Here is a 13,661-nt window from a genome sequence, read left to right on the forward strand (position 1 = left end):
GAGTGAAAAAGGTGAAGCGGGATCTATATATATAAGAGCCTAATATGCAAAGTGTCCCCTTGGGAGTTCGACCGACCAGAAGCTCAATGGCTCGCTATGTCGTGTGCTGACCACCAGGGGGTGGCACGGAAAGAAGGAAGGCCCCAGCCAGCAGCCAGCAGCTGGGGAAAGGAGACCCCGTGCGGCAGCTGGCAGATGCTAGGGACCCTACCCATGCACAAATTTCGTGCACTGGACCTCTAGTATAGTCAATAATACTGTTAAGTTTTCACAGTGACAGGTGATTACTAGAATTAGTGGGGTGATCACATTGTAAGGTATAAAAATGTCAAATCACTATATTGTATACCTGAAATGAATATAGCCAATATAAGATTGTATAACAACTAAAAGTTTTAAATGGAGTGGTATGCTTTATGAGATGGTGAATAGAATTTTAAACAAGCAAAAATATTTCCTTCTTAAAAAAAAAAAAAAGAACAAACACTCTTATATAGTTTGTCCTGGATACTCACCTACTACAGCCCGAAGGTTGTATAGGGACCTCTATGGGAAGCACAGTGGACAAAGGGCTCAGGAAAGAAGGTCACACATGTAGGAAGTCACTCCTAAGCACTAGAAACCACATGGTCAACTGAGTTAGACAAATGCACCCTAATCCAGTTCCTGCTCCTCAGCCAAGCAGGGGAGACTTGAAAGGGCAAGGACTTTATCTTTCTGTCTCTGTAAAAGGCATGAGGACAGCAGTCCCCGGATGCCAAATGAGGACAAGCAGGATGCCATCTGTGACAAGAACTGAATTCCTTGAGACGTATGAAGTGAGCAATCAACTTCTGTGGTGGTCATGATTGCAGTTTGAAGGAAAGGGAAGGTAATTCACCTTGGAAACTTCCAGCATGCCTTCAATTTGCAAATGGAAAAATAAAGAAGGAATTGAGGTAGAACGGTAAGAAGGAAAGGATGAGTCTCCAGTGGCACACAGTTCTTTTGGTACCTGAGGTACCATCCCCACAGGCACAGAACATCAACCATACCTTTTAGGACATAGATTACCAATAACATCAGACCCAACTAGAGTCATGTGGTGTCTCCTGTCACATCAGAATCTTTCATCAGATCATTTTCTATGTTATACACTTAGCAATAGTCCGCATTTCACACAGCATTCCCAGACTTGTGAGTCTTCAGTGTCATTCCAATGCCAACACTACCCTCTAGTGGCTGGAACGGGGAGCTGGATTGACAGAGCTGAACTTATAAGTACCGGGAGCTGGATTGACAGAGCTGAACTTGTCTGCTTAGTCAGTTTTCCTAACCAGGTTGACAGCACTCTATCAAAAGCAACCTCACAAAATAGTTGTATTTCTTTTTACTAAATACTAACCCATTCTATGGTATTGTGGACTGACACGTTAAAACAACAGTTATTAGCTAGGTTAACTGTTATGACTATACTTAAGCCTCACTCTGAGTAATATCTAAGTTTATTTTTAAAAATTCAAGGTGATTTATGTTAGGATTTTGTTTCAATAATAATATTCCTTGTAAATTTGGAATGTGATTTGACTTACAAAAATAATTTCTTTGTCCACAACTCCAGGAATGTTCCTATGGTGTAGGGTCAGGATATACATTTTCATTGCCATTTAAAGATGAAAAGATAATTCTGCCACCAGTAGCAGGGCAAGAATATTTAATTGAGTGGAGTAAAGGACACAGGTTTTGGAGGATCTCAGATGCAAGTTTAGATCCGGCCCTGTTACTGGTTAAGGATCCTGGTTAAGTCACTCAATTTGAGGATGGCTTGGTTACCTCATCTATAAAAATTGAAATAAAAATAATGCCCGTCTCACAAACATAGTGGGGAAACATGGATGTACAATTCCTGGCATGTAGTAGGTACTCCATAAATTACATTATTAGGTATAAGTTTGTACTAGTTTACAGATACCAAAGAAACTCAAACACTAGATGAAAGGTCATTTGGAAGAACTATGAAAAATAGAAGACAACTGCAGCTTTTCCTTTGCAATTTAATTAGCAAGATAAGATCATAGGATCATATCTCCAGGTGCTGTATCTTTTACTAATTCTTTGAAATAACATTCACTGTATGCTAACCACTGGACGGAATGGTTCATTTAATCCTCTAAGTAACCCATACAAGGAAATGAGAGACGAAAGGGCAAGATCACACAGCTTATATGTGGTCCAACGGGCACTTGGACGCAGGCACCTAAACTCCAGCTGCACCCTGCTAACACTATGCTGTGCCACCGCCTAAAGCAAGCCCAGCCATGTGCAGGGGCACGCCAACTAGGGATTTATGACTAGGGATTTATGCCGTCACTGACGGGTTACTCTTAAGACTGAAGCACAGGCTGGTCAGATTTTAGAGGACAGAGAAATGAGTTATTGCCCAAGAGACAAAATATTCCCAATTAAAAACTCCCTACCCGCCGAAACCGGTTTGGCTCAGTGGATAGAGCGTCGGCCTGCGGACTGAGAGGTCCCGGGTTCGATTCCGGTCAGGGGCATGTGCCTGGGTTGCAGGCACATCCCCAGTGGGAGATGTGCAGGAGGCAGCTAATCGATGTTTCTCTCTCGTCGATGTTTCTAGCTCTCTGTCTCTCTCCCTTCCTCTCTGTAAAAAATCAATAAAATATGTTAAAAAAAAACCAAAAAACTCCCTACCCACTCACATTTCCTTTGCTTGACATGCATGAACCAGAAAACTGAATAAGCAAAATGTTCACATTTGTTCAGTGCTTTACAGTATGTGGTTTCTTCAAACTACTGAAGACTCTTTTCGTCCTCACAAGGAGGATCCAGAAAAACATTATCCCCCATTTATACTGATGAGTCCAAGATGGTTAAGTGGATCACCCAGGGTCACATATCTAGGAAATGGCCGAGCTATGACCCTACACCCCATTGTTTGCTGCCAGGCCTGGTCTTCCTCAAGAACAGCGGTTCTCAACCTGTGGGTCTTGACCCCTTTGGGGGTCGAACGACCCTTTCACAGGGGTCGCCTAAGACCATCAGAAAACACATATATAATTACATATTGTTTTTGTAATTAATCACTATGCTTTAATTATGTTCAATTTGTAGTAATGAAAATACATCCTGCATATCAGATATTTACATTACGATTCATAACAGGAGCAAAATTACAGTTATGAAGTAGCAACGAAAATAATTTTATGGTTGGGGGTCACCACAACATGAGGAACTGTATTAAAGGGTCGCGGCATTAGGAAGGTTGAGAACCACTGCTCTAGAAGGTCTCTAGATAGGGTCTCTAAATGGGAGGTCTCAAAGCCTACTTTTCAACAGTGCCTCCAGTTCAAAATCCAGCCTTCATAGGGGAGCAGGGGACACCAGTCTGAGATTGATCAGGCCAGAGTTCCATATTCTCAAGAAGCCACTACTGCTGTTTCCCGTTCCCAGGTCAGCTATGGCTCTGCCAAGCCATCAAAGAGATGAGGACAGGGGATGGCTGGGTAGACTGTCAATCCTCCCATCTAATCTATCGGCGCTAATAGACACATCCTCACTCTTGACTTTCTGGGTCCATAGCTTCACAGTTGCATGTGGAGGACACATTACATTTTCCCTTAACAACCAGCGGGCAATGGAATTGGCTCTGTGTATTGGTATTTTGAAAACTTCCAATAAAATCTGAAGATGCAGAGGCTGTTCCCAAATAAGACTTCCCGTGGCTCACTATATCCTCAGGCCCACATCTGTATTTTCAAGCTATACAATATCTATTATACCCCAATACCTCATCTTTAAAATATATTTTAGGTGTTAAGCTAGAAGGGCCCAATCCCTTGAAATCATTATCCTCCACACCCCCCCCCCCCCCCGCAAAAAAAACATTCATGTTTATAATCCTCACTCAAAATGAAACACTACTGATTGCTTTTATTGAAGCAGAAAAAAAAAAACCCTCTAAAAATAAAATTGGCTGCCTGTCCTCTGCTATGCATGATGTCTTGTGGAGGGGCGGGAATCTTTGGTGGCTTTTCAAGTCAAGAAGCAAAGTCACCCTCAAGCATACGGGGATAACCAAGACTAAGCTTTCCAAAGTCGTCAGGCAAATTATCCTGTCCCCTACTAAAAGAAAAACTAGTCCCTACAGATATGTGCAGCTGCAAACAATTACTCATCTCCATTAAGCACTCACTTAAAAGACTAATTCCAAAGACCTTGCTGCCTACACCTGGGTGAAGCAAGCAAACAAGTTTTAAGAGGCAAGGACAGCATCTACATTAAAAACACACACACAGCCCTAACCGGTTTGGCTCAGTGGATAGAGCGTCGGCCTGCGGACTGAAGGGTCCCGGGTTCGATTCCGGTCAAGGGCATGTACCTTGGTTGAGGGCATATCCCCAGTAGGGGGTGTGCAGGAGGCAGCTGATCAATGTTTCTCTATCATCGATGTTTCTAACTCTCTATCTCTCTCCCTTCCTCTCTGTAAAAAAATCAATAAAATGTATTTTAAAACACACACACACACACACACACACACACACACACACACCTGTCCATAAAAGCATGTAAATGGTCATTTGCACATACCAATATTAACTAATGAAGGCATCAATAACAGTTCCTATTACTTATTACTTAAATGGACTGGGTTACTCCAAAAATAAATATTTTTTTGCTTCTCTTGCTAAATATTGTCAATCTCCTTTAGGAATACAAGTCCCATACTACTTTTTAAAAATGGTGTCAAATTAATAATTTGAAAGAGACTTCAGGGACCAATAGTAGCCTCCTACTTCCATGCAGGGACAGACAAATGCATGCTTAAGATTTCATGAAGCAACCAAATATTGGTACAGAACATGAAAGAGATATGAAATACTACCACTACCAGTGTGACCTAAGTTCCAGACAGTGTGCTGGGAACATTTCATAGGTTATTTTGATTTTCACCACAAAATATGATGCTATTAGTATCATTTTCGAAGTTTAGGGAAGTGATTCGCCTATCATCACACAGTTTTAAGTGGCCAAACAGGAAGTGAAATCATCTTACTCCCAAGAAAAGAGCCTTAACCACTCTGCTGGTCTATTTCAGGGGCTGAGCATGTAGCAGAGTCGCAAAGTTGGCTGTAAGCTGGAATCACCTCAAGAGCTGGGGGTTGTTTCTTGAATGTAACATCTGGATTTAACCCTCAAGGGATTTAATAGATTTCAAGTGTGCCCTGTACTTTCGGATTTTTCCTACAACTTCACAGGTAGCTCTCATGAGCAGCCAAGACTGTGAGCCGCTGGTGTAATAGAACCAGGAAGCCTTCTGCACCTCTTTTCTCTTCCTATTGGGTGCTGGAAATGGGAGCAGTTTAGCACAGGACTTAAAAGGGATCCATTCAGGGATCATTTGGATCCAGTCTGAGGTGTCACTTGCTAGTATTATAATCTGGGCAAAATTAACCTCTCTAAACTTTAGTTGTCTCGCTTGTAAAACGGAAGCTCGGAAACCATTCATGATGATTACGTTAAATAACATAAGAGGTTAGCAGGGTGCCTGACAAGGCAGGAAGTTTGCTGAAAACGTCTATTATTTGTCCCGTTATCATCATCTTTGAAATATTGCATCTTATTAGTTTTAGTGATTTCATTAAATGTAAATATGAAATTAAGCATAAAATAACATCCGTAATGGTGATGACTATCCTGGAGTTACCCATTAATTTGTGAAATAGATTCATGTATCTCCTCATTTAATAGACATTACATCACTGTGATATGTTGCCCCATATTGTAAGTGAAAATGAAGTTCAGGAATACCAAGTATCTTTCCTAATGTCACACAATTTTCAAGTGGAAGAACCAGAATGTGAATTGGCCAACAATGTAGTTCAGGTTCAAGTCAAGTAACATTCCATACAAACATAAGACTGGTATTTTTTTTCAAAACATAGCAAAAGGCATATGAGTTTTTCTTCAAAGTAGACTCCTCACTCTAAGCAATTTCAGAAGTGAGCGTTTGAACTACCTTGGAGCTAGTTTTTCCATACAAGAGAAAGTCACTCTCATCTAGTTGTTCCTTGTTTTGTGCACTAGAAAGTATTAGCCAGTTTGACCAGCCACTCAATTCACTGTGCTTTACTTTAAAATAATATTTCTCTGAGTACAAATTTGATTTCAGGGAATGGACAATAGAGAGTTTCCATCAATGAGCATTTCAGAAGGATTTGCCCCCAGATTGTGCAGGTAATTTCAGAAAAATGAATTTCAAAGATGAGGAAGCTGTAACAGCATCCTATAAAAAGTGACTGAAAAAGACTGAACCTCTTTGGATGTACAAGGTACAATTTGTTTTAAATTCAAATTTCCTCATTGTATTGCAGCAACTTAGTACATACAAGAAGGCACAAGTGAGACCTCAGAAAATTTCCAGTGGCTTGGATCATTATGGGGCAGGGGGAATACAATTTTTTTTACTTTGGATGCCATTCAATTCAAAGGCCCCAACATCTTTTTTCTCAATTGGGAGTAATTTTCCCCCCAATGCACACAGATGAAGTCACCTGACTTTATTTTTCTTTGACTTTATAGAAATGGCCTCTATAAGGATACTCTGGAGGTTTACTGATCCTCACAATAATTTATTTCTTTACATTTTAATAGTTCTTCCTAAAGATATATAACTACTGCATACTCAGTATCAATCCTATAATCTTTACGAAGTTAAAAAGTGTCCTGAAAAATAAAGCTTGAAAACTAATCTCAGAAAATCGGCCCTAGAGAAATATGTATGAAATACATGAAGACAAATGAAAAATCAATATTGGCAGCAAATGGAAATTGGGTTCAAAGACTGAAAAAGCTATTAAGTCATCGCCATGAATGAAAGAAGTTAAAGCAGAATTGGATAGATAGGGTAAGGGGTGGAAGAAGGAGGAATAGTGGAGCTAGCTGAAACCAACAAAAATGTATTTTACAGGAAACAGGATGGCAAAAAAACAGGATGGATAGCAGAAAAACAGGGTGCTTTGAAACAAGGATGCTTTTCTTGCAAGTGAAAGGAAATAATGTTGCAAAAAGGCCAGGAACCAATCAGAGAGCAACACAGACAAAGAGCAGGCTTTTAGCAGGTATAAGGGGAAGAGCAGAATGCATGGGGGGCAACCCATTTGAATCTCCTCCCTAAGCAGGGAGCCCGTGTTTGTTTGCAATAAACTCCTGCCTTGTTTGAACACCTCTGGTCCCAGGCTTCATTCTTCGACTCCATGAGACAAGACCCCAGGAAAAATTCCTGCTTACCACTTCCAGCATCAGTGAATATTCTCTTTCCCAGGCTTATTGCTAGCAGTTGCTTCAAAGATACAAGAAAGGATGCTAGAGGTGATCCCGTCCAATTCCCCCACCCTTCCATGAGTGGAACAAACTAAGGCAAAGAGATGAAAACACTTGCCTACAGTCTCTTAAGGAGCAGAATGGGAACTAGAATTCAAGAAACTCGTCTTCTGACTCTTAGGACAGGCCCCATGACAATGTTTGAATGGCTTTAGACATTAGTAGTAGAAGATGGCTCAGCTCCTTCAGGTTTAATAGATTTTAAAAATATGATCCTAATTAGATCTAGGGATGAGGGGCAAAAATACTAAATTTGAGTGCAAAAAAAAAGTTAGACTATTTTTTGAAAATGAAGAAATCTATGGAGTCCAGGGGCTAGAAAAATCAATGGGTCTGATTACAAAGGGCTTATAAAGAGACTTGGAGATCAATGGATCCTCACTTACTTTACAAATAAGGAATCAACATGCACCGGAAATGACATAACTAAAAAATCACTGTATTCATCGTTAGCATACATTGACTTCTGCTCTGGGTCGAACACTTTCCTAAGTCACTGATGTGCACGTTCTCATTTTTATCACAACAGCCTCAACAAATAGGTTCTATTCGTGTTTGTGTCTGTAAAACGAGGAAACTGAACAAGAGTGTCCGTGAAATAGGGTGGGAGACAGCCTTCTGTCTAAATTGGCCTCCAAGGATCACTGCCTTCTGGTACTCACTCTTACTAATGACTGAGTTCTAACAAAAGCGATTAGGTGACACAACACTAACTTCTGCCTTGCTGCACTCTCCAGTTCTCAAAGCTGGCTCATTCCAGGGAAGCCAGATGCCTGGCACGCGCTGCCCTGCAGAGAGACCCACATGGCATGAACTGTAGGCAGCTTCTAGCCAAGAGCCAGCAATAAATCGAGGCCCTAAACCCAACAGCTTGCAGGCAACTGCGTCCTACTAACAACCACCAGGGTGAGCTTAGGAGCCGATCTACCTTCAGTTGTGTCTTGAGATGAGCACACCCCAGGCCAACGCTGACGGCAGCTGGTGGAGCCTCTCAGATTGAGGATCAAGCCAAGCGGCACCAGGACCCCTGACTCATGGGAACTGTGGAATAACAATACTGTTTTAAGCCACTAAGATTCGGGATAATTTGTTGTGCAGCAATTGATAAATAATTCACCTAGTAAATTGAAATCTCAGCATTTAAGCTCAAGGATATCTGACATCAACGTCTACCTTCTTACCTTACACAAGGATAGCCTTTGGCAGATCATAGGCCTGATACTGTAGGTGAATTTTACATCTTCATTAATTAATCTATCATTTCCTGAATAGCCTTCTGGAATGAGTTAAGTTCAAGAACCGAGGTTCCACTGCCATGCTGAAGTAATCTCTCTGGTGGCCAAGAGTGCTCTAGGGGCCTGGAACTACTGTGACATCAAGAAACAGTCCTACCTCATACCGTACTCTGGACCCAGCAGAGACGCTGGTGTCACAGATGGAGGGAGGGACAGAATCTTCCATGTCCCCTGCATGAAACGGAACAAGAGTATCAGTGAAATAGAGTGGGAGACAGCCTTCTGTCTAAATTGGCCCCCAGTGATCACTGCCTATATTAACGGAACTTCTACTACAGTGATGGCGAACCTTTTGAGCTCGGCGTGTCAGCATTTTGAAAAACCCTAACCTAACTCTGGTGCCGTGTCACATATAGAAATTTTTTGATATTTGCAACCATAGTAAAACAAAGACTTATATTTTTGATATTTATTTTATATATTTAAAAGCTTTCTAAACTTACCCAGTTCATGCTCTATTAGGGAAGAAAGACATGCAAGCAAAACAAACATTTGATTTTGAGTGGTAATTTTAAAATTATAGATATTTGTTTGCATGATTACATATGCAGTTCCAGCCTTTCCAGATTTTAATGTAGACATCCACTGAGTGTCTTCCTGCTTTATTCGTTGTTTTTGTTTTGTTTTGTTTTGTTTTGTTTTGTTTGTAATAAAGGAATTAACCCTAATTTACACACACACAATGTTATTTAGTATAAAAACAATTATTCACTTCTGTCTCTTCACTCAACCTAAGCACACTGATATTTTAAATAATGCTTCCTGAAATTAATAAAAAGTAGATAAAAGATGGGGTATTACAAAAGACACCTATGAGGAAAGTGAAGAAAGAATGTAAGATATTGAGAAGTGAAATACAAAATAGAAAATAAGGGCATTTTTAGGGGGAAAAGGTAAGGGTGATATAAAAATTGACAGAAAAGAGCTGATAGGGTCTTCTTTCCCAGGACTGGTTCTGAGAGGGAGGCAGCAGGCATGCACACCCCTTCCCCACTGCATGAGCGCCAGGGAAGGTCCCTTCTTAGATGTTCAAGGAGCCTTCTGAGTGCTGTCCACACCAAACCGCGCACTGTCCTGCTGCAGACTGCCTGCCCAACACTAGAGGCTGGGTGAGCCCCAGAGGTGTTTCATGCAGGGGACATGGACGATTCTGTCCCTCCCTCCATCTGTGACACCAGCGTCTCTGCTGGGTCCAGAGTACTGTGTGAGGTAGGACTGTTTCTTGCTGTCACAGCAGTTCCAGGCCCATAGAGCACTATTGGCCACCAGAGTGATTACTTCAGACTTACAGTGGAACCTCGGTTCTTGAACTTAACTCATTCTAGAAGGCTATTCAAGAAATGATTTGTTAGGAAACTATATCATTTTCCATTAGAAATAATGTAAATTGAATTAATCCATTCCAGACCCACAAATGATTCCCTATTTTAACCATATCTAATGTACTGTTTAATCTATAAACACTTCTTTTTCTTAAATTTATTGAACCACCGTCTCCTAGCCTTAAATGAATCACTTGTCCCAGGGGATCTTTCAGGAAGTCATCATGCAGCATCTTCGCTTTTTCACATATCATTGCCTCCAAAATGCTGCCTAACTGCCTTTAGTTTATCCAAAACAATTTTTCTACCTCTTCCATTTCCTGTGATTGTTGTTTCATGAGCACTTTCACACCCTTAGCATCATCAGTACTCATGATGGCCTCTTTGTGTTTTAAAATTGTGCTAATCGACAACTTGCCAGCAACAAAAGCATAAAACCCAGTAAAATATTCACAGCACAATTTCCTGAAATGTTAACAACACACGGTTTAGTGTCACACATTCTCTTTTTTGTTTGTTGCCTGAGAGATGCTTTTTGTCATGCTGAGGTATCTGCATGAAAGAGTTGTCAGGTCAACTTGGTCCAGAACCAAATTGTTCGAGGTGGGAGACATTTGAGAACCAAGGTTTGACTGTATGTTTCTGAAGACATGAGTGAGATCAGGACAAAATTCATTAAAAGGACATGGTTTCTACCATGTCCTTCCATTTGCACACTATGGAACTACAGAACTGAGTGTGAATACGGTTTGTGAGATTCTTCAGGCTGCCATGTATGTTCGACTAATAGGTGTGGGGAGGTTCTGGTTCTCTTTCCTATTAGCAAAAACCTGCTTAGAAAATTGTGCAGAAATCCTGAGACTCTTAGATGATTTCTGGATCAGGGAGAGAAGCTGGAATCCGTTCTGCTAGATGACTTTGCGCCACTCATGTCCAGGCCTGACTCCCTGTCTTGTGAATTTTGAGAAGCTCGTACCTTATTTGGACAATGATCATCTGAGCAGGTTCCCAGAGCTTAAGCTGTACAAGGCTGTTCGGTCTTGGCTGCGGCATGACAGAAGATGCTGGGGACATACCAATACCATTATTCAGAACATCAGTGACCCCATCCAGTGTTTTTTGAGGAGGTTAAGACATCAGAACTTTATACTCTTGACAGCTGCGCTATGAAACTGACAAAGCATTGAATTACTTTCAAAATGTTCACCAGCAGCCTTTGTTGGACATGAAATCAAGCCACATCCACGCTGCCAAACCCCAAACATCAGTGTTTGAGGGATGATTAGACATAGCATGGTTAAAAGTAAAATATTTCTCTTAAAGAAACCAAGAGTCTTATGGGAACCAGAAGGCCCCCAAGTACCTCTGTGCCTGGACTGCCTTGCTATTGTCAATAACTTCATGTTCTTATTAGGCAAGGAAGAACGGGGCCCAGATGGCAAATTCCATGCTATTTCCAAAGTGTTCAGGTATGACCTGAGAAAACCCTTGGCTCCGGATGGCAGACATGCCTGAACCATGTTCAGAATTTGCAGTTGGTGTTACTGGGAAGTTTATTTATGCTGTAGCAGGCAGAACCAGAGATGAGACATCACCAATGATAAATGGGAATTTGTGGACCTTATCCCATTAATAAATATGAACATGAGAGGACAGTGCTCATTAACAAGTTGTACATCACCAGTGGAATCACCTCATTGTCCACCTTCAAACAAGTGTGGGTTTTTGGCCCCAGTAAAGAAGGGACCATAGAACAATGGACCAGAATAACTGGAGTTGTTACCAACTGCTGGGAGAATAAGAGCAAAATGAATTACGTAAGATGCTTTCACAAGATGATTTCTTACAATGGTCAGCTTTACATCTTTGGTGGTGTCTGTGTGACCTCCAGGTCCTCTTTTGAATCTCAGGGGTGCCCTTCTGCAGAAGTGTACAACCCAGAGACTAGTCAGTGGACCATCTTGGCACCCATGCCAACTGGTTGACATGGCCACGGCGTGTCTGTGCTGGGCAAACAGATAATGGTTCTTGGAGGCCTTTGCTACAACGGTCATTACAGCAATTCCATTCTCACTTTAGATCCGAAGGAAAACAAGTGGAAGGAAGATGAGTTCCCATGGATGCTCAGCAAGCTGGATGGTTTACAAGTATGCAACCTGCCTTTTCCAGAATATATACTGGACGAGGTCAGATGCTGCAACTAATGACATCTTTCTCACTTCAAAGCCAAACAAAAATTTTGTGACAGAGTAGTTAATAGAAAACCTCACCAGTTTTACTATCAAAGCCATTGGCCTAATAGCATAAAAACTTTTCATTCTGTGCTAGCATCCTTGTCATTTTTAGTGGCCTCAAAGTCATGCAATAAGTTAGTTCTAAGCACTAGCTCTTGAAACTACTTCCTAAAGCAGTTTAATAGAATGATCCACTTATCTGTGAGGCTGATTTTATGCTTTAAACATTTATCTCAGCTGCCAGTGTAGGAGTCATGAATCTTCTAAGAGAAGACCTGGTAAGTGTCACTTGACGTAATTCCTATCTCGATCTGAAATCTCTTTGAACATTTATTCCAGTGTATTTCAGTCCATTAGACCTTTTAGTTTTATTGTTTAAGTTTAAAACTCTTGCCTTTTTGCCCGGCTTTTTGCTAAAAATGCAAAAATATGAATTTTCTCCAAAGTTAACTTTTTTTTTAAATTGATTTCAGAGAGAGAAAGAGAGAAGAAGAGAGGAATAGAACATCAATGATGAGAGAAAATCATTCATTGGCTGAGTCCTGCACATCCCCTAATGCGGATGGAGCCCACAAACTGGGCATGTGCCCTGACTGGGAATTGAACCATGTGCCCAACCACTGAGCCACACCAGATGGGCCAAAGTTAACTTTTTATATTCAAGACGTTATTTCTAAGCCCCTTCTCTTAGTGAGAGCGTGTCCATAGGTGCGTACACATCATGAATATATGCCATGTCCTCTTCTATGTGTGGTTAAGATTCTATAGTTTTAAGCTAGGGCACTTGCACACAGGTTTGCCTTTTTGTTGAATTTTAGATGTAACGTCTTCCCATGGATTAATATTTTTAGCAAGTTAAAATAACTGGAGTCCTCACTTGGTGTCCATCTTCAGTACATACTGACTCAGTAATATTTGAACCCCTTATATTTCTGAAATATGTATGGATTTATGAAAACTAACATTCTGTATTTTATTTTCAAAGTAAACATTAGTGTACCTTATCTATGTATGACTTCTTTTCGAATATGTTCTTCTTTGCAGCCTGTTTAACGTTACCCTGTTTATAGCAGCATGCAAGCACTTTTAAGGAGAATTTTGGTAATAGCAAACTCCTAAATAAAGGCCCCTTAAAAGTCAATGGTACTTTCATCCTTTACATTCAATAAGCCTGCTGCATCTGTTATTGAATGGAAAATAGCAACTTGTGGAAAATCTGAGCTCAATTTTGACTTAGAAGTAAGGAATCCTATATAATAAAAGCCCAGCAACCGAAACGGTGGAACGACCAGAGACCAGAACTACTGACTCCTCGCCCCAGCCAGGCCCGCCCCTCAGCAGGGACCCCCACCCCGATCGGGGGCTGGCCAGGCTGCAAACCCCCAGCAGCCCCTCGCCCAGGCTGGCCTGCCCCCCGAGCAGTGACG

At 41.2% G+C, this 13,661-nt stretch overlaps 1 pseudogene; it reads left to right on the forward strand.

Moving 5' to 3' along the window:
* The first annotated feature begins 9,818 nt into the window (after window positions 1–9,818).
* LOC102442300 lies at window positions 9,819–12,204 on the forward strand (annotated as a pseudogene).
* Window positions 12,205–13,661: the final 1,457 nt, after the last annotated feature.

The sequence above is a fragment of the Myotis lucifugus genome, unplaced genomic scaffold, assembly GCF_000147115.1.
Source record: "Myotis lucifugus unplaced genomic scaffold, Myoluc2.0 scaffold_6, whole genome shotgun sequence".
In the NCBI taxonomy this organism is placed as follows: domain Eukaryota; kingdom Metazoa; phylum Chordata; class Mammalia; order Chiroptera; family Vespertilionidae; genus Myotis; species Myotis lucifugus.